The 19,904-nt window shown below is 44.4% G+C and overlaps 1 protein-coding gene and 1 long non-coding RNA gene across 2 annotated transcripts in view; both read right to left on the bottom strand.

The window, feature by feature from the left end:
* LOC135396508 (uncharacterized) overlaps window positions 1-11,264 on the bottom strand; it is a 68,655-nt gene extending 57,391 nt beyond the window's left edge. Inside the window, exon 1 of the transcript XR_010423413.1 lies at window positions 11,180-11,264. The gene's annotated coding sequence lies outside the window, so the exon portion shown is untranslated. The remainder of the gene's footprint in view (window positions 1-11,179) is intronic.
* Window positions 11,265-17,287: 6,023 nt separating this feature from the next.
* Window positions 17,288-18,884, bottom strand: LOC135397796 (uncharacterized). Its single transcript, XR_010423761.1, has 3 exons — window positions 18,560-18,884; window positions 17,403-17,476; window positions 17,288-17,322 (listed from the first exon to the last, which is right to left on the bottom strand). It is a non-coding gene; the product is annotated as an uncharacterized LOC135397796 (long non-coding RNA).
* Between the last annotated feature and the right edge of the window lie 1,020 nt (window positions 18,885-19,904).

Here is a 19,904-nt window from a genome sequence, read left to right as displayed (position 1 = left end):
GTATGAGGCTCTCCCACCAGACTCCTCACCAGCGAACGCCTTCAGTGGCCCGAAGAGATGGAAATCGCTGCGGGGCGAGGTCTGGACTGTAAGGGGGATGTGGCAGCAACTCCCAGCCAAGTTCCTGTAAGGTGCATGCCGTGAGATGCGCGATATGTGGGCGTGCATTGTCCTGTAAGAGGAGGACTCCTTTGGTGATGAGGCCCGGTCGCTTTTGCTTCAGCACCTTATGCACATCCCTGAGAGCCCGGCAGTAATATGCACTATTAATGATGGTACCACTGGGCAGAAAATCAACATGAACAATTAATGAACAGTGCCAGCCTTGTTCCAGAAAACACTGGCTGTGACCTTACCCGCAGACTAGGTGCTTCGGTACTTGTTGGGAGCTGGCGAGCACGGATGCTTCCACTGTTTTGATGCGCGTTTAGACTCAGGAGTGAAATGGTGCACCCACGTTTCATCGCACGTGATGATCCAATCAAGGAACGGCTGTCCTTCAGTGTCAAAACGGCACCTTAGCTCTTGGGAGATTTCCAGTCTTCTGTGCCGGCCAAACAGGGAGAGCTGCCTCGGGACCCAACGGGAACTAACTTTGCGAAACTGGAGGTGTTCATGAATGATAGTGTTCAACGTTCCCACAGAAAGGTCCGCCTTGCGAGCCAGTTCGAGACATGTTATTCGTCGGTCCTTGAGGATCAGGCGCTCCACAAGTTGGATGTTCTGAGGAAGTCTGGCACTGGGCTCTGAGCCGCCTCTGCCGGGATCGTCCTGCACTGATGTACGGCCGTCTCAGAACCGTTTGCACCACTCAGACTCTTTGTTGCGGCTAAGTGTATCGTGGCCATACTGAGCCTGAAGTCTTCTGTGAATTTCAGGTGACTTTACGCCTTTATTCACGAGAAACTTCATGACAATTCGCGGTTCGATGTGCGCGCTCACCTCGTTGTCGGCCATCTTGTCTAGCACGTGTCTTCTGTTTTGCACAAACTTTGGACCGCCGCGTGGTGAACGCGGAGGCCTGTCGCGTGTGAAAATGGCGAAAAAGAAGTAGCACCAGCCATTTGTACACTCAGAAGACAGAATGTCCCGGTTTGACGTGAACACCTCTCGTAGTCTTTAGTCTTTCGCGCTTCGTGATCTGTTGTGGACGCGAGAAGGCTACAGCACGATGAGTTGACAACACAAGCAGATCTGCGTCACGGTCCCAGAGCAGTCCGAGAACCTTGATAGTAGCCTCGCCGGTAGATGCGTTATCGTACGAATCGCAGTCGTCTAGGAACATCTGGCGTAGGGCGGACGAATTAGACGTCCACTTCCTCTCGTCAATTCCAGCATCCTTCAAAATCTCCACTGTACCACGGTACACTCCACGGGCGTCTTCCTCGGAGGGGCAACCCACGACCAAATCATCGATGTAGAGAAGCCTGTGCGAAGTCGGGGCACAGTGTTCGCGTATCGTTCGGCCATTGCGAGCAAGTTACCGCCTTCTGGGATAGGAACCTTGCCACCTGGTTCATCCAAGCCGAAGACGCCAAGCCCAGTCGTCCCTCGTCCAAGTGCCGTCGTCATTCTGCCCGTCTTAGAATCGATGCAGATTTCAACCGCAAATACCTCTCCGCTTCTGACGGGGGAGTGATGTGGCGGCCCATGGACGACGATGAAGACGTGCATCTGCTGGCGCGCGCCCCTGCGCCTGCCAGCCAGGGGCGCGTTCCCGGACACTGCGCGAGGTCGCGACTTCGCGCTTACCACGCCCATCGTTGCCGCTACGCAGGAGGACAACGAAAGTGCGGGAACACTACCGTTGCGCTATCGTTGCGCGATCCGCCACGAGGTTTGTAAGTACGACTCCAAACAGCATTCCTTTCAGCTGTTTGATTTCTGGTTCAAATCAACCAATGAGAAACTACGTGCCGTCGTCTGCTGAAAAAGCGATTGAGAGTCAAACTTGGACGCGCGCATCACTGCAAAAGTTTGGTGAGTATGAAAGTTCTTCTGATATCATTCTGTATGCTATAACTTAGTCGCGTACTACCTCTTGCAACATCGTAACACAAGAAAACTTAGTGTGAACCATATTTATGTAGTTCCTCGTTGCATTTCGGTTTTTGCTTCGATATTTTGCATGAGTGCTCACACTGTCTGCAAGGCGTCGTGCATAAAATGTTGCTTGCTATCTATGGAATTGTATCAGCTTCATCAACTTTTACCTGTGTAGCGGTGAAATTACGTTTCTCTGCGTACTTGTCGCCGGACGTTAAACCACTTGTAATATGTTTTGATGTAGACGGAAGGTTTAAGTAATGTTATGTTAGCACAGTTGAAAGCTCAGGTGGTTGAGCACAGTTGAGCAGTGGTTGAGAGTTTTGAAACATGCAGCCATGTACAGTGAAACAAAATATGGCCATAATTTTTGTCCAACTTAGCAGGGGAAACTAGCTCAGTCCTGCTTTAGTGTACTCTCAATTATAAATCAGGTGGTCGTCAAGAAGTGACAGTTGGTGTGCATCCTATATTTTTTCTCGCATTACAAATATGGCGAGCGAAACCCAAAAGATGCTGCTGTTGTCACTGCTCGAGGAGTCGCCCGAACTGTGTAGCAACAGGGAATTCCTCGAGTGTGTGACGGCAGCACAGCGCAGAGCGAAGTGGGACAGAATTGCTGCCACCCTGAACGCTGTTGGAACATACAACAAAGACGGCAAGGGGTGGCAGCAATTTTGGAAGCACTGGCGCCACAGCGTGCACAGCCGTGCCAGAGAATTGCCACGAAGTCTGCAGGCCACAAGGGGAGGAAGCGGCAACGTTGTCGCTAACATGGGACCAGCCCCAGTGGACACCTCATTGCGCCTGTCTGGGCTCGACCGACGTGTCATGGCCCTTGTGAGCTGGGACACGACGGTCGGCGTACCAGGAGCGGTGGAGATGTCCATCGAGACCGGCCTAATGGAAGTGATGTTGCCCGTCTCAGTCGTAAGTAATATACAGCGGTCGTAGCCAAACACGAATATAAAACAAGTGGAAAAGATAAAGCATGAGTGAATGCAGCACACCTCACAACGTTTATATCAATTGCATGTTTTCAGAACGAGACAGAGCCGGTTCCCTCCACCTCGGCCGGTCTTCGTGGAACCCAGGAGTCGGGAAGCAGAAGGTAAGGAGGTTTACCAAATAAGTGAGAAATGAGCAAAAGGAAATACAAACAGCACATGCAAGGACACACATAAGGGACAGTGATAGACAACAGAGCTAGGATTTATTTACTTTGAGGGTCATGGCTTTTTCACTTAACAGTGCATTTCTGTTGTCACAAACATGCATACACTTTCTTGGGTAATACTAGGGCGACACTGCTGTACAATACTAAAGATGTAAGGAAATTATTGTTGGCAGTTCTTGCCCGGTTAATATGACACCTTTGTCCCCGACAAAAAATTGTTTATAAAGGGAATGGTCCCTATTATTATGTGCTAAGGAAATTACAGAAAACAATGGAACATTTCAAGATTGACATTACGGATAAAGCAAGTCTGTTATGGTACAGTTTTTTTCTCTCGGAATCCTTATGACAAAAGGAACTACTGTGAATGAAAAGCCATAGCTTTTAGTTTGTACAAGACAGCACTTGGACTGTCCTACTTTAAGAAGTTCTCGTGATGAATGTGGGGAGAGACTTGCTACCCTCCATGCAGATATCGTCCATAATAATTACGAAAACACACTAACTACTTGGGGTTTGTACCCTGTTCTGCTCTACATTGTTGGAACAGCAAGTTAAGGAGTGATCAATGCACTAAAAATGTTTAAACCTCAGTAACGTCTTCCATAATTCGGGATATTCATATTAACAAGGCTCAGATGCACTTTTACAATGCCCCTATAGTGGAAGGATGAAAAATTAACAAGGTTTCTGCATAGTAACACTGTATATTGTTTACAGCTGCTCTCTCCTGTGAACGTCTGAGGTGAGTCATCTGTTCTGTACGTCTGAAACACTGTCTGATAAGTTGGCTTCTCAGTTGTGATGCACAGTTTCTCACGAACAAAGGGTCAGGTTTAAGGTCCCCTATTCTCTCCTCCTCAGTCTCTCCGGTGGCACCGCCTTCCACCTGTTCCCCCCTTGGCTCATCACCCTCACCAGCATCATCCAGAGGCTCAAGAGTGTTGTACACAGAGCCATGTTATGGAGGACGGCAGAGGCATTGATTATCTTGCAACACTGGTCAGCAGCGAAGTGCAGTGTGCGGTACCTCTGTAGCCACCGGAATCGCGTCTTCAGTACCCCAAAGTAGTGCTCAATGCACACATAGGTCCTGCTGTGTGCAGTGTTGTGCAGTTATCCATGTATATCCAATGTCAGATTAACGAAGACTCGGGAATCCTTTCAGCTATTCGTAACCTGCATTCCTAATCCTTCCACAGTACGTACTCTCTTTTGTCTCTTTCCAGGGTCACGGTTCAATATTCTGCTGCACAGTCCAGACAGGCTAAGTTCATTTGTGGTAGACATAACTTGAAGCGTCGAGATAAGTAATCAGGACACGCCTATTAGACAATGCTGCGCCCGGTGTTGGCCGCTGCCCAATTGACGCGTTCCGATTATTTTTCTGGGTGCATCATGTTATCTCTACAGTGAACGAACTTAGCCTGCCAGGTCATTCGCCTTTCACGTAGCCCTCAAGCTATGTCATTCATCACAAAAGCGCATGCGCTGCACTCTTTCCCTTGTTCCATATTTAAAGCTTGTTGTTGTCACCGGACCCCAGTGCTGTCGAAGGCGGAGCTGACTGCCGAAACGTCGACCCCTACCCATATATGTAAACCACGTTCTAAACCTGCTAAACCACGTGAACTTTGTCGTGCGGGCCAATGAGAGCACTCGCCATCGTTGGGGTGCGAATGTGACGACACCGGATATAATTAGTAACCCGCTCCTCGATTGTTTCAGGGCCGGGCGAAAAAGGTGCTAGCAAATTCAGGGCGCTCGGAAAGCGCCACGCGAACATGCGACATTGCTTCGCTTTGACCAAGCGAACATGGCTGCTTGGGATGTGACAAAAAAAAAAAAAAAAAGAAGAGAGAGAAAAAGTTGCATGAAAGAGCCACCCGAATTCGCCATGTGATTTGCATAGTGCTTAAATCACGATCGATGCAACGGATAAATTATGTTCCGTGTGCACTGCTATCAAGGTAACAGCATGTTTCATTGCGCGAAGGCGATATCGTTGCACGTTAGCCCCTCTTTAACGGGCGAAGGCGAAGTGGAGGTTAGGCTAACATATTGGTAAATAACTTTGGAGAAGATCACGATCTGTTTGCATAGGCAAGGTGCGGGTGAGCTAACCCATCGGTTCCGAAAAGTAAAGTTGAGGAATGTACGAGATAAGGAAGATCGTCTGTGTCATTAGGCAAAATAGGTGACCGACGGTGAAATACTGCTGGGCTAGTGTATTTGAGCAAGGCAAGACAAAACACTACAATTAGCCACACACACAAAAAAAAACGCCATCTATCCTGGTCAGGAAATACTGAACCAATTTTAGGACTCAGCGCCAAAGTCTCAAAGCAATAGATGCGCACCTTCGTGGACAGTGAGAAAATGAGCCAAGGGCTCATTTTCGGCTACTTTATTTCGGCAATTGCCATTGCATTACGAGTAGGATTATGTGCTATACTGAGTAAAATGACCACGGGGTACCCAAAGAAAACGTTAGGTTGCCTTGGGAAATTTCGGAGTTCAATTCAAGAAATTAACTTTCCGTCGATTGAGATGAGGTAAAAATGTTACCAATATGTGGCAAAAGTTATTGGCAGAAAAAATCCCTTGACCGCATATCTCTCCGGGGCCTACGTTTTTCACTATGAAATTCTATCATGGTTGGTGGACCACCCTGTATATACGTTTCGGCAGTCAGCGCTGCATTCAACAGGACTGTTGAAGGCAGCGGTGACTGCCAAAACGTCGACCCGAAACTGTAACTGTAAATCTATTTCTAGTACCTCCCGCTTAATTTTAATGTAATAAAAGAAGCAATTGTTTTTCATCCTTATACGGCTTCCCAAGTCTCTTCATTACTTGTAGTATTTAGGACTCAGCGCCAAAGTCTCAAAGCAATAGATGCGCAACTTCGTGGACAGTGAGAATTCGTGAGAATTTGACGAAGGCTAATAAACAACTGTTGCGACAAACGAGACTCATAGCTAAGGAGAAGGGATACATGTTCGTTTGGATTCGCAACGGACATGTATACGTAAGGCAAAATACCTCAGCTCAAAAAATTCAAATCAGCCACGAACGTATGTTAATTGCGTTGTAAATTCTCACTGCAGTGCGAAGTGTACGACAAGATTCTATACCTCTGTATCTTCTTGCGTCTCTCACATTTGCCGACTGATGCCTTGTTACCCCTAAACGAATTTCAAGCAATCGTACAAGATGATATATTTAGTATAATTCACATGAATGTGAGTAGCCTAAACAAGAACTTTGACCTGCTCACTACGAATGTCCTGCTTTTTGCTCCTACCCAAGCATTATCGGGCTATCGGAGACATGGCTACGTGATGATATGGGTGCATTTTTTTCACTTGAAGGCTATAGCTGTATACTTGCTAACAGAGATGTCTGTACACACGGAGGAGTTGCTTTGTATATTCCTAATAATTTACCATACCAGCTGTATGATGGGCCTCGTCTGGACGTACTATTGCGTGAAAGTTTATTTATTGAGCTGCCTGACATCGGCTCTGTGCGCTCTTTATTGTATAAAAATCGACCACTAGTTGTTGGTGTAATTTACAAATCGCCAGCAGTAAACGATGCTGCATTTCTCTGTGCACTAGAAGCGGTTCTTAATGATATGTCCTCACGAAAAGTTAATATTTTATTAGTTGGCGATATTAATATTGATGTACTAAAAACTCAATAACTAGTCAATACTTGGAGTGTATTACATCTACGGCCTGGAGCAACTTATTAAGACACCCACAAGATACGGGGAACACGCTCCAGCATCCTTACTGGATCACGTCCTAACCAATCTTAATTCCCAACTGCTTGTAACTGGTGTGGCTGCAGCCAACATGGCGGATCATGAGATGTTTTTTTTTTTTTTTGTATGATAGAGCTGGTTTCTTTGACGCACTGCCACAGGTACCGAACAGAACAATTAATTACGGTGCGCTAGAACAACTACTGCGAAACGCGAACTGGGACTTTATACATGGTAATGAAAATGTAAACACGAAGTTCGGCCAGTTTATTGATACCATTAGCAGCCTGATCTCCCAAGCAACCTCTCACACTGCACCTAGTAAAAGAAATGTTATAAAAAAACATTGGGTTACGAAGGCCTTACTTCAAAGTATCAAAAGAAAGAATAACCTCTACAAGAAGATACGGTATTCTTCGAATAACTGGACGTTACGCGAATGCTTCAATAGGTACAATAACGTACTTCGTTCGACACTGCGCTCTGCTAAGATCTTGTATTATCATAAACGTATATTCGAAGCACAGGGCAATATGAAAAAAAAAAAAAAAAAACTGGCAGACGATTCACCATGCTCTGAACAAGACCGCATGTGGGCTCCGGATAACAGCGGTAAGATGCAGCGATAATAAACTTGTCGACAATAAACAAAGTATCGTGGTTCAACTCCTTCTTTATCAATGTTGGAAATGTTGGAAACGATATTACGCCCACTGATTCTCTTGATATCCTACGTCTGCACCGCAATCCTACATCTTTTTTTCTGTTGCCGGTGGTCCAAGAGGAAGTTAACTCCGTTATTATCAGCCTAAATAACACATCAGCCGTAGGTTATGATAATATATCTGTTTTTACCATGAAGAAACTTCGTCACTTGCTTATCACCCCACTTACGCATTTAATAAATTTAGTCTTCTCTGAAGGGTCCTTCCCAGAGAAACTAAAGATCACTAAAGTGATACCAATTCACAAAAAGGGGGACCAGCTTTCACTTCATAACTACTGCCCCATATCGATCCGTTCAGTTTTTAGCAAGATAATTGAGAAGCTGATCTTACTTAGATTAGAAGAGTTTTTCTTGATCACAATCTGCTGACTTCCTCCCAATATGGTTTTAGAAAACAAAAGTCAACAGAGCTTGCTTTAGTGGATATGATAGAGAAAATTAAAACCAACATCGATAAAAAGTTACTTACTCTAGGCATCTTTATAGATTTATCCAAGGCGTCTGACCTTGTTGACCATCAAATTCTTTAAAAAAAATTAATTACTATGGAATACGTGGTTGCCCCCTTCCAGTGGTTTACCCAGAATCCCAAGCATGGAGGGGTGTGGGAAAAAATTAGGGGGGGGGGTCACTATTATAGTTATATCATTACAGCTTAACATACCATTACCGACATATGTCTAAAGCTCATATCGCAAGGGCACCCCCTGTAGGGGGTACACAGGTGAAAAAGTTAGGGGGTGTCACTGAACATTTGGGGGGTTGTTAAAGGGGTGCATGGGGGTGTCTGGATAAATCACTGCCCCCTTCGGTTACTAAGTAGCTTTCTTGATGGGAGATCTCAGCAAGTGTCCTTAGGTCCATACCGTTCGTCGGCACAGTTTGTTGCACGCGGCGTTCCCCAGGGGGTCCATTTTGGGACCCTTCCTTTTTTTAGTTTACGTGAACGACCTACCGAAATTTCTATCATCCACTATTGCACTTTATGCTGATGATATCAATATCTTTTTGGAAGGTCAGTGCCTTAATGAGATTTATGGGAAAGCTGCTCAGGTTTTAGATGGTTTCGACCTCTGGCTGTCTGTCAATCGTTTGTTGCCAAATGTTGAAAAATCCTGCTACGTGATTTTTCATCCAATCCAAAGAAATCTGCGACTACAGCATGGTAAGCTGTTGCTGCGAGGTGTGGAATTACGAATGGCAGCTGTGACTAAGTTCCTGGGGGTGCACATTGACTCAGACTTATCCTGGTCATTCCACATAGATCACGTACGTAAAAAGAAAGGTTACGAATGGACTATTTGCTATTTCCCGGTTGAAGTTTGTTCTACCACTATAAACATTGTTGATGGTGCATCATGCTCTGATTCAAAGCCACATAACATATGCCCTCGAAGTTTATGGTGTTACGTATGAGTCCCGACTGTGTGATCTTTACGTATTACAAAAACGTGCGTTACGCATAATGTTACATGTGCCAGCTCGTGACTCAATTACGTATGCTTTTTCGTTATTGAACATTAAGCCCATTTTCGTTCTACTCAAATATAAGTGTTTATTACTTTTGTATAAGATTATACAAATATAGCAAGTTCATGTATGATACAACCCAAGTTCCTGATATATGGACACAATCTCAGAACCGATACTTTAACGCTAACTTTGCCTTGTCCTCGTACTAATTTTGGATTGTTTTCCTTTTATTACTTCTCAGGTATATTATGGAATCGCATTCCCTATGTTATCCGTGATACCCCGTCATTCCTCATTCCGCCGTAAATTGCAAGTGTACCTCGGGTAAAAAGCTTGCTGTTGTTCCCAGCTTCTTTTTTCCTTTTTTTGCCTAGGGTATTTATTTTGATATGCAATGTCTTCACCCTTAAGTCTATAGCAGAGGCGGTGCCTCTTTTTCGCTCCTTGAATAATTTCATTGAAGTGCATACGAGTGTTATATGATTGGTGTCTTTCACCTCTTTTCTCTGTATTGATACTTTGTATTTCTTTTTGTGCCCTCATTGCTGCCAGAACCACGTCACAGGCTTGCCTTGTGGTTCTGTTTATTCTGTATTTCAACATATTGCACAAAATAAAAGACTTCTGACCTCTGACCTCTGACATGGGTGACGCGGTCAAAGACTATCGCGAAACATAATACATAGTACTGCATGCACCTGAAACACGGTGTCCAAGCTTGTGAAAATATCGTGAGTTACGCCGGTCAACTCTGTCTCGCACGAGTAACCGCCCCAGCACAAATGCTGTAAGTGGATACGAAATGTGTTTGTTCCAGGAAAGTCGTCCTCGGTAAACCAGTCAGAAAATTCATTATAATTATGTGTATTCGAACTCAAATACAGTCGTGCCTCGTTAATATGGACACTTGCGTCACCGACCAAAGTCGTTCATACTATCGAATACTAATGAAATAACAACAACAATGATGGAAGTTGATTAGAAAGATCCCGAATTAGTACCTGCTCGCAGGTAAACTTGCGTGCACATCGATTTAAGCTTCGCAAAATGTCAGCAACACGGAGAGCCTGCTCCTCTTCACCATTGTCCTCAACGAATTGAAGAGCTGTTTGTAGTCCCGCTTGAGCCGTAGGAGATCTAACCGTTGGATTGGCGTTACTCAAATCGTTGACGCCAGAGCCTGAACTTGCATTGACAAAAGTACCGCCTCTGTTCACGTAAGCTGCCGAGCGACTGCACTATGTTTAATTAAAGGCACAACTCCTTGCACGAGGGTCATTTGCACGTGGACGTGTTCGGAACAGTCATGACGTTGTACTGAATTTTCCAGGCCCTTCACAACCACAAGTAACCCCCTTTCCTGTTATACTTATTGTGGACCGTTATAGAACGCTGTAGAGGGGTGGGCATAGCTCTCTTGGTGCAACGGAACGTCCTACATTTAAAAGCTCTTCTGCAGAATGGTGGGAGACGCTTGCCATCCATACCGATACCGTACATAATAAAGAGACGAAAATACATGTGCTACATATGGTTTGTAGCTTGCTGGACTGTCCATTGTCCGAAATGCAGACGCTTGCCATCCATACCGATACCGTACATAATAAAGAGACGAAAATACATGTGCTACATATGGTTTGTAGCTTGCTGGACTGTCCATTGTCCGAAATGCGAGTTTTGATATTAACGAGACGAAAATGCACTGAAAAACTTTGATGCTCACAAAAATCGTCCATAATTCGAGTTGCCCATATTAACGAAGCACGACTGTATACGGATGACCTCCCGAACGTGACGATTCGGCAATCTATCGCTTGCTGTTAATAGAGTCTCACATGAGACTGATTTAACAGCAAGGGATAGTTCAGCGATATGTGAATGTGACAAACTGAACGATTCGTAACACTGATGTAACACAATGTCGAAACACCATGCAACTGATTCGATGCTCTTCACGTCCAGAGAGTTAAAAAATGTTTCTTACATCTAAGTTGAAGATCGATGTAGACGACGCAATTCCCACACTTCATGTAAAGAATAGGGAATTCAGAGAGCATCCCGTTTGGATCTGGAACGGGAAAATGCAGACGATGTTACATGCACACGTATTTATTGTAGTACGTTGAACGTTTTATTTTGCACTTATTATTTTCAGGCGAAATCAAACGGACAGACTGAATGCTCCCAGTCTTTGAAATTCACCTCCACTCATGATTGTCACTTTCGTCCCTTTTCTTGCGCTTTCGTCTTAAATATTTCGTCTTATCGCATTTTTGCTCTCTACTTCCTCATTACCTGACCAGGCAACCTAGGAGAGAGTGAGCACGGCTGCTTGTGTTATTTACAGAGTTAACTGTGCTTCACAGCAGGTTATGTACAATCAGTTACCGGGATAACAGCTGAAGATTTGGAGTTCCAGAACAAGCTAAGCCATATTTAAATCAGGGTTGGGATAAAAGAGTAATGCTTTGTGTTATAATACTATTCCTGTAATACTTTTGAGTACTTGTATTATCTAATATAACACTCATTTTTTTGAATGTATTTGAATATGTATTATAATACCCAAATCGAAGTATTACATGTATTACACTACTCTAAAAGTTAAAATACTTGTGTAGAAGTCTTGCCTACCCAGTGTCACCAGTGCACTTTATCAGTAATTTTCCTGTGTTGTAGAAACGTTTGGTCACGAACAATGACCAACTATGCGCTTACTCCAACTTCTTCCAAAGAGAATGACATCAGGGCCAGAGGAGGCCCTCATGTATTCCTTCTAGGTCAGCATCCCTAAGGATGAGTCATTCCATTTACAAGGCTTTTGTCATCTACAGCACTGGGTGTACCTCGAGTCGTACGAATTTGAACTGCCAATTTTTTGTCGTTCAAACTGAGCCGAATAATGACGGTGCAAGACTGAGAGCAAACTGTCTGATTGTGCTTGAAATTAATGAACGTGAAACATGAAACAATTGATGTTCTGTGGATGGAACACATACAGCGCCTCAAGTCCTAAGAAATTAATGATGAAAGATGGAAGTCACTGAAAAGGTTAGCCAGCTGTAGTGGGTTCGAGTCCTACAGCTAGCTAACCTTTTCAGTGACTTCCATCTTTCATCATTAATAAACGCCTCGAGACACTCCGCATAAAGTTTAGAACTCCATCTCAATTGGCTAGAAACAATAAGTCATCATCTGTTTACTTAGTTGGTGAATAGTACAAGCATGACATCGGCAAATGATCCTCGTTGCCCACCCTTGGTGTATTATTGTGCACCAGCTATAATTGACAGCATCGGCGTCAATCCAACAGCGCTATCTAGAGCACACTTGCAAACGCGTGTTGTAATATTTCACCGTGGATGCATTTGGAGTATGCAGAAAGCTTAAAAGAACTGTAAAGCGAAATTCAACCCAGGGTAACCTTGTGATTTTCTGAAAGCCTAGGAAGAGTACATCTCGGTTACGAAATATTTCTTTAGGAATCACTTTTTTCTTTGAGTAATCGAATTTTAAAGATTTCATTCGAGCGCAAAGCTGAGTACTCCCTCAGCAACAACACTGGGTTGGCTCGTGTCGGCTATGGCAGTCTAGCCTTTCTCATCTGCGTTCCAGTCTGTGTGGCGAAACCGTAATGGCCGAAATGTTCTGGGTTCCACGACGTGTATTTACCAAACCTGAACGCCCTCGAGCTTCAGTTAGTCCAGCAGTCACTGTGGCAAAAACTTATGTTCTTAAGAGGGCACGCCGGAGACGTGGCATGACACGATGTCAACCGCAGAACCGTCCACGGAGGACGAATTGCCGTCTTCGCCGTCACGTGGCCGCGTGGGAAACAGTCTTCATGTGTAATGAAAATGTTAAGACCCTCACAGCGGAAATATGGTATTGCTCCTTTCAGGTGTCCTTGCGGCAAATGCGTGCCGATGCTGACGGCAGACAAATGCCTTTGTTGCCGCGAAACGAGACGTTACAGAAGAAGCGCAGCGATTGCATTTCAAGAAATTTGTACTTTGAAATACTGTGGCTTGAAGATCAGACAGCATATTTCGATACTTTTTATATCTTCTAAGAAGTGTTAAGTTGTGTCTGTCTGAGCGCACTTTTCTGTAAAGGTTGTTGTGAAATCGTTCCTTGGGGAGCTTCGCTGAAAGGCAGGGACTCAAGCATTCCATCGCAGCATCATGTATTTGCGACCATGTCTCGCGGTACCCGAACCAAGAATGACAAAAGCAAACACAAAAAACAGTTCACGTGCTCCCGGCACGATCGTTGTCTTCTTCCCTTTGTAACACGTTTACAACTTCAGCCCAAAAATGTTACACGCAAAAATGTTCTAACACACTCCCCCCAAAAATGGGCTAGCGCGCATTTTTAACAGTTGGCCAGTTCTAGCGGATACAGCAGTTGCACCGGTCTTCTTCGCAAAGTCCCATCAGGTAGGCGTACGGTGCAACCCCTGACTCTCTCATCTCTACCGCAGAATACGTCCACAATCCTGCACAACTTCCAGACCGGCCGTGGTTGTTTCTTATCGTGCAAGATGACTATGTCGCCAGGTTTGAGCGCTGACTCTCGACGAACGAGATGACTGCAGTTCGGCCAAGTATTCCTTGTGCCATCTTTTCCAAAAGTGGGCAAGACCCCATTGTCGACTTGTCCAAATTTCGTTGAGGTAAGTTCTCTGCATTGTGGGGTAGGTAGAGACGTCAGACGTTTACCGACGAGGAAGTGTGCTGGGGAAATTGGCATTTCTTCAGAGCTGTTGCTGTAGAGGAACGTTATAGGACGTGAGTTAATCACCGCTTCCACTTCAGTCAGGATGGTGATTATCTCTTCCGTATCAAGGAGCTTCCTTCCTAATACCTTCTTCAGCGATGGCTTGACGGGTCGCACAAGTCGTTCGTAAAACCAGCCCCACCAGGGCGCCCGCTCCATAATGAACCGCCACTCAATTTTGCTCTTCTAGAAATGATCTTTCACCACCGGATCCCTTAAAGGGTCTCTGACCAGAACCTGGTCAATGTCTTTGTTTGTATGGATAACGAACCTACATGGTGCCTCCAAGTTACAACTGAAACGTTTCGTCTCTGCGGAGCCGCCAACTATTCCAAACAAGGAGCCGAAAAGCGGTTTCGATTTCTGCCCTCAACTTGTGCGATCAGCGCAAAACTCTAGCTATTATGCAGTGGTTTTCCCATGTGTATGACGTCAAACGCCCGCGACGTTTATTGGTGGAAAGTCCACACCGGAAGTTTGGGAGGTTTAAGCAACTTCCGTATTGCTGGGTCCTTTTTCAATATGGACGCGGAAGCACAGCGGAGTCGACAAGTCAGCTTTTAAGCTACATTGCAGCAGCTGAGAGGCACCTGCTACGTGCAGCAGAGTTTGGAGGCCTTGCTTTTGAAATGTGGAGCCGCGAATCGACTTCAGCATGAAGAGGAAGTTCCAACGACAGACTGTTAGATGAGCTTTCAGCATCGATCACGATGAAGCACATGAACAGATTGTGTAAATTCCACGTTTGACGGCGCCGTGTAAAGGGGCCGGAGTGGTTCATTGCATAATAATGCCGAAAGAAGTCGAGTGCTTATGTTGCAAGGAGCTGCTCTTAAAGTAGCATATTTAGAACTTCGAGGGCAGCACGAACCTAGCGCTCATATTCACAAGTAAGAAGCGTACGTGTCTCGTGCACAATCATGCTGGTTGGTTTCAATACAAAATAGTTTTTCTGAACTTTTCGTTATTGTTCGTCACATATTCAGAAAGAGTGCAGCTGAATTAATATTCGGCGTCCTACTAGCTTTAGCTTTGTTCAAAGCTTGCGTGTCTCATACAGGAAATAGATATGTACACTACATACCAACAGTTCGTGAGATGGATGTTGCACAGACTTGAAAAAAACAAGAGTATCGTTATACCAGTCTGCGCGGTGAACTGGATACGCAAAGCCTTTCCCAAAGTAACTACTACATGCTTTAAATACCCAATATACTAGGTGGAAGTACCCCCTACAGGGGGTGCCCTTGCAATTTCAGCTGTAGACACATGTCGGTAATGATGCAACTATAATAATGACCCCCCCCTCCCCCCGAACTTTTTTCAACACTCCTCCATGCTTGGGATTCTGGATAAACGACTGTGCTGACCCCTGACACAAAGCACCATCTCATCACCCTGCTCTGCCTAGTAAGAATTACATTGGGCTCTCAATTCCACCACAGACACAAATCCAATCCTGTTCTGCCGCATCCTTTTGTCCACCCATTCAGTCAATATGTCGTAAGTCTTCGAACTCTTACTGTCTGATAGCACCCAAATAGTATTGTTCAAGCACCTCAAGTATTTTAATGATCGTTATGTGGAAGTAAATCAGACTGTTATGCAGGTTACCCTGTGTGTGACCTCGGTTCCTGCTCTCAGTCCTCCAGAAGTGCTCACTACACAAGTTGACTATCGAAAACCTCAATCTTCCATGCATGATGTAAAACCCCAGTTCGCTTGCTTCCTAGCCATTTTTTCATTCTCAATTTTCCTTTTGTGTGCAAAGTGCACACCCAGTTCGAGTAGGATGTAGACCTTGAGGAACCAAGCTTTGCATCTTGGCCTGCTCAAATACTCAAATAGGCATGTTGTAGTCGAAGATGATGTAACATGAAATGTGGTTCATATAGTTTATTGTGGCACTCAGATAATATCTTCATAATATGTCTGCAGAGATTGCTCCAAAATAACATATGTGATGCAGCGTTATACATTATTGGGCTTCTGGGAAAAATCATGATTCACCTGATACAGACGGCAGCCTTTGTAACGGTGTCTGACACATTTTTAGCAGCCACTGTTTTAAAATATGCATTAAAAATGCTCCAACTATGAAAGTATCACGAAGTTCTTCATTTCATTTGTTTACTTAAACACCCTTGTGAAGGGATTTACATAAATGCGGGACATAAAAGACAAATACCAAAATGATGCAAACAAAATTCGTTCACTCACCACAAAGAAATTCATTCGATCTGAAAACGATCATAGCACTTGGAAATAAATGACGATACATTTTGTTCTGATGCTATGTGGGCAGGAACGTCATTCCAGTTTGACACCATCAGCTGGTGCGGAGAGTAGAGGAATTTTTTTGTTTGTGTAGGTGGAGCAAGTACTTTGTGCGAGTCATCAAGTCTTGGAAGTAACTTGTGAGGGGATTAACAGTAAGTGGGGTGGGGAGGAGTGTGACTGTAATATAACTTATGAAAGAATGCCAGGCGTGATACCTTTCATCTGGTAATCAAAGGAGTAAGAAAGAGTTTGGCTTTAATGGCTGGGACGCTGGAAAAAGGATGATAATCACGAACAACAAACCGTGCGGTTCTGTACAAATTCTACTTTGTCGATTAAGAGATGTTGGGATGGGTTCCAGATTGCAGAGGCATATTCCACTTCTTTTGAACATGGCAGTTGATGTTCCTGAGACTGGAACACATAGAAAAGGCAAATACATACAAAGCATCAAGTGCCTAAGAAATGAATGATGAAAGAAGGCAGTCACTGGAAAGGTTAGCCAGTAGTAGGACTTGAACCCACATCTTCTGTATTACCGATCCAGGGCCCTTACCAATTGAGCTAAGCTAACACGCCTCTCCAGTGACTTCCAAGGGTGCAGATGTACCCTAGGAATAGGTTTATGGGCAGGAGAACATTAGTCACTGTTATTATACAGGCATAGCTCTCTGTCCAGTATGATCACCGCAGAGCACATTTACAGGAACTCACAGGCACAAAACTTGCATAATAAATATGTAATAACCTCAAACAGCTATTATATATAATAACTGGGACATGGAACTCCAACGGCAGATGGTCTGGCAGTACAACACAGGTATCTTGCCATCACTATATTTTTCCCAAAATGCTGAAAATAAATCTATGGAATTACTGCAGTGAACTGCTCAATTTTTCACCTCAGATATATTTTTAGCACTCTGTCTTTCATGTTTCAAAATATACATGCATCGAACCTGCAGAAGCTTGTGTGTGTAAGTAGAGTCACACATCTCATGTGCAACAGGCAGGTCTAAGTTGTACTGAGATATCAATTCCTTACGCATGCTCACCACCTGTAGATTCCTTTAAAGGGAACAAAAAACTTTTGGTTAGTAACAACTTCACGCTATACACCACATTTATAAAAGAAATTGGTCCCGTACCTGACGGACAACTGTCATGACCATTGCCAGATGTCTTCCTCTCCTGTTCCTTCCACTTCCCTGAAGTCATCACCCTAACATTGTTAAAAAAAAGCCATATAAATGCGATAACTGAGATATTACCACTACGAGCATACAGCAAATCACAACCACATAAATAAAATACACAATTGTACAACAAACACACAACACACAAAAAAAAATACATAACAGAGTCGACTGTCTCTAATAACACTTCAACAAGTTTGTGTAACTCTGTTTTGAAACTGGACACAGGAAGGCCATTTCCAATCAGCTGAAAAAAATTGTTCGGAAGAGGAACAGTTTCTGCTGATTTCAGTAGTTGGTCCGTAGCAGTGGAACCTTGTAAGGTGGTACAGTGATAGATTTCATACCGTAATGACAAGTGTTTGGGATGGCGCTAAAAGATCCTGAATTTGCAAGGCAATTTTGTGTAAATGTCTGATTTCTAAGTGAACACTTTGTCTACTGTATTTTACATGTCTTGAAGGAGCTGAGGGGCTGGATAGATGGATTGTAGTGGCACCCCTGCTGGGCCTCTTTGCAACGAGGGTCCAGCACATTGCACCTGTAGACAGCCTGTAGACATGGTTGTTGTATACCAGGCATTCTTTCTTTCTTTTTTTGTGCACTGCAATTTTATCGTAGTTGCCCTCTGTGGTGTTTCCCCAGATTAGACAACAATAGTACAGCTTGGGGTAAACTAAGGATTTCAACTGCGTTGGTTTAGAATCCAGAACCCTTTACTATGTGCAGTATGCTGCATATTATAAGGAAAACAAATAGAAGAAAACTTGTACCTGATCCCTGCCTTGTATTTCCAACATTTGGTTCCACATCTTGTCCAAGGAAGTCATGAACTACATTGGTGCACACTGCTGTGACAATTATTATGTTACATCTAGATGCTGAATACACAGCTTCATTTTACGTACTGTGAATGTTGCTTACTGCATTGGCATGGCTGCATTCAACAACACTCAGAATTGTACAGTAATCTTTTGATTGAGTGCGTAAACTTCAATTTTCTTTAATCCGTATTTTTCTTTGTTGCGTAAATGGTCTTTGTTGCGTAAATGTTGCGTAATTCTCACAAGGAGAGTAATCACTGTATAAATTATACAGAAGACACTAACCTCGTCACGTCCAGATGCAACAGTCTTGGAAGATAGATTCAAGGAAAGCACTGCGGACTTCTGTAGGCGGAGGTTCTTTGTACTCAAACTGAGGGGTCCGTCTCATAGTCTGCATTCTTCAAATATGATTGGCAAAATCCGCCGCGGTATTATCCTGCCGCTGCGGTTGAACGCGCAGTATCGTACGGAACTGAATGCCCGCCGAGAAATCTCGCTTTGACGACACAACCGAGGCACGTCAAATGAAGTAAGGGCTGTACCTCGATAAATTGGTCGCTGTTCCAAAAGATATAAATAAAGAAAACTTGGAAATACACACACTACGCTAACGCAGTGAAATAGCGCGCTGGATCCCGAAAGTCGTCGTAGCTCGTAGCCTTGCAGCTCCTCTTTCCACGGAAGTCGCTAATTGGATTATCGCAGTTATAAAACAGGTCGTAGATTTCGAAGTATATACATACTTTTTATTTCCAGACATTGTGACAACAGTATATCGGCATAAAAATGTTGGTTCTTGCTGAAAGTTGTTGCTGTAGTGCTCGATCACGTGACGGCATTCTGCGCGCTGATTGCATGGGCGATTGACGTCATCCCAGTGGGATGACCAGATGAGTTTTCTATATATGCGTACGTTTTCTTGGTTTGACGCTAGGTGTGCCAGCGTCGGCGTGAACCGCGATGTTCAAAATTCGAGTTTACGAAAACTACGAGGTGTTGAGGCATGCATTTTCGTATGTGAAGTTGCTTTTGTGTATTCTATCGGTACCCACTGCGGAAAAGGCTCTCCAGCTTCTGGTCAGAGACCCTTTAAGGCCAACCACAGCTCTTTCAGTTCGCTCCAACTTCTCTTGAACGATAAGAAATTGTCAAAATACACAATGCGGCATAGCCCTCTCCGTGAGACGAACCGTCGTAGAGCCTGTAGAAAACTCTTGCTGGACATGTCCTTGGACAACTAGAGATGTATTGCCCTCGTGACTGCACATACAGAAAGGACGATGTAACGTTTCTTGGTACCGTTAGCTTCCTTCACCATCAGAGGTCCGGCAAAATCAATTCCTACCACTTCAAACCGTAGGCATTCCGTTACTCGGTCCGCTGGCAAAGGAGCAACCGTTTCGCTTGCTGCCTTGGCGTTCAAACGCTCGCAGGTCACGCAGTCGTGAATTTCGTTTTTTTACACGTCAACGAGCTATGGTAACCCAAAAGGTCTCTCGTAGTTGCACGAGTTGCACTCTGCCCGCATGCCCGCATGAAGAAGTTGATGATGAGTCTGACGAACCAGTACCTTCGTGTAATGATGATCTCCAGGCAAGATCCTGGGATGCCGCTCGTCGTACGTTCC

The sequence above is a fragment of the Ornithodoros turicata genome, chromosome 6 (assembly GCF_037126465.1).
Source record: "Ornithodoros turicata isolate Travis chromosome 6, ASM3712646v1, whole genome shotgun sequence".
Lineage (NCBI taxonomy): Eukaryota > Metazoa > Arthropoda > Arachnida > Ixodida > Argasidae > Ornithodoros > Ornithodoros turicata.
Note: the sequence above shows the minus strand (reverse complement) of the source record. Positions and strands in the feature narration are given on the sequence as shown.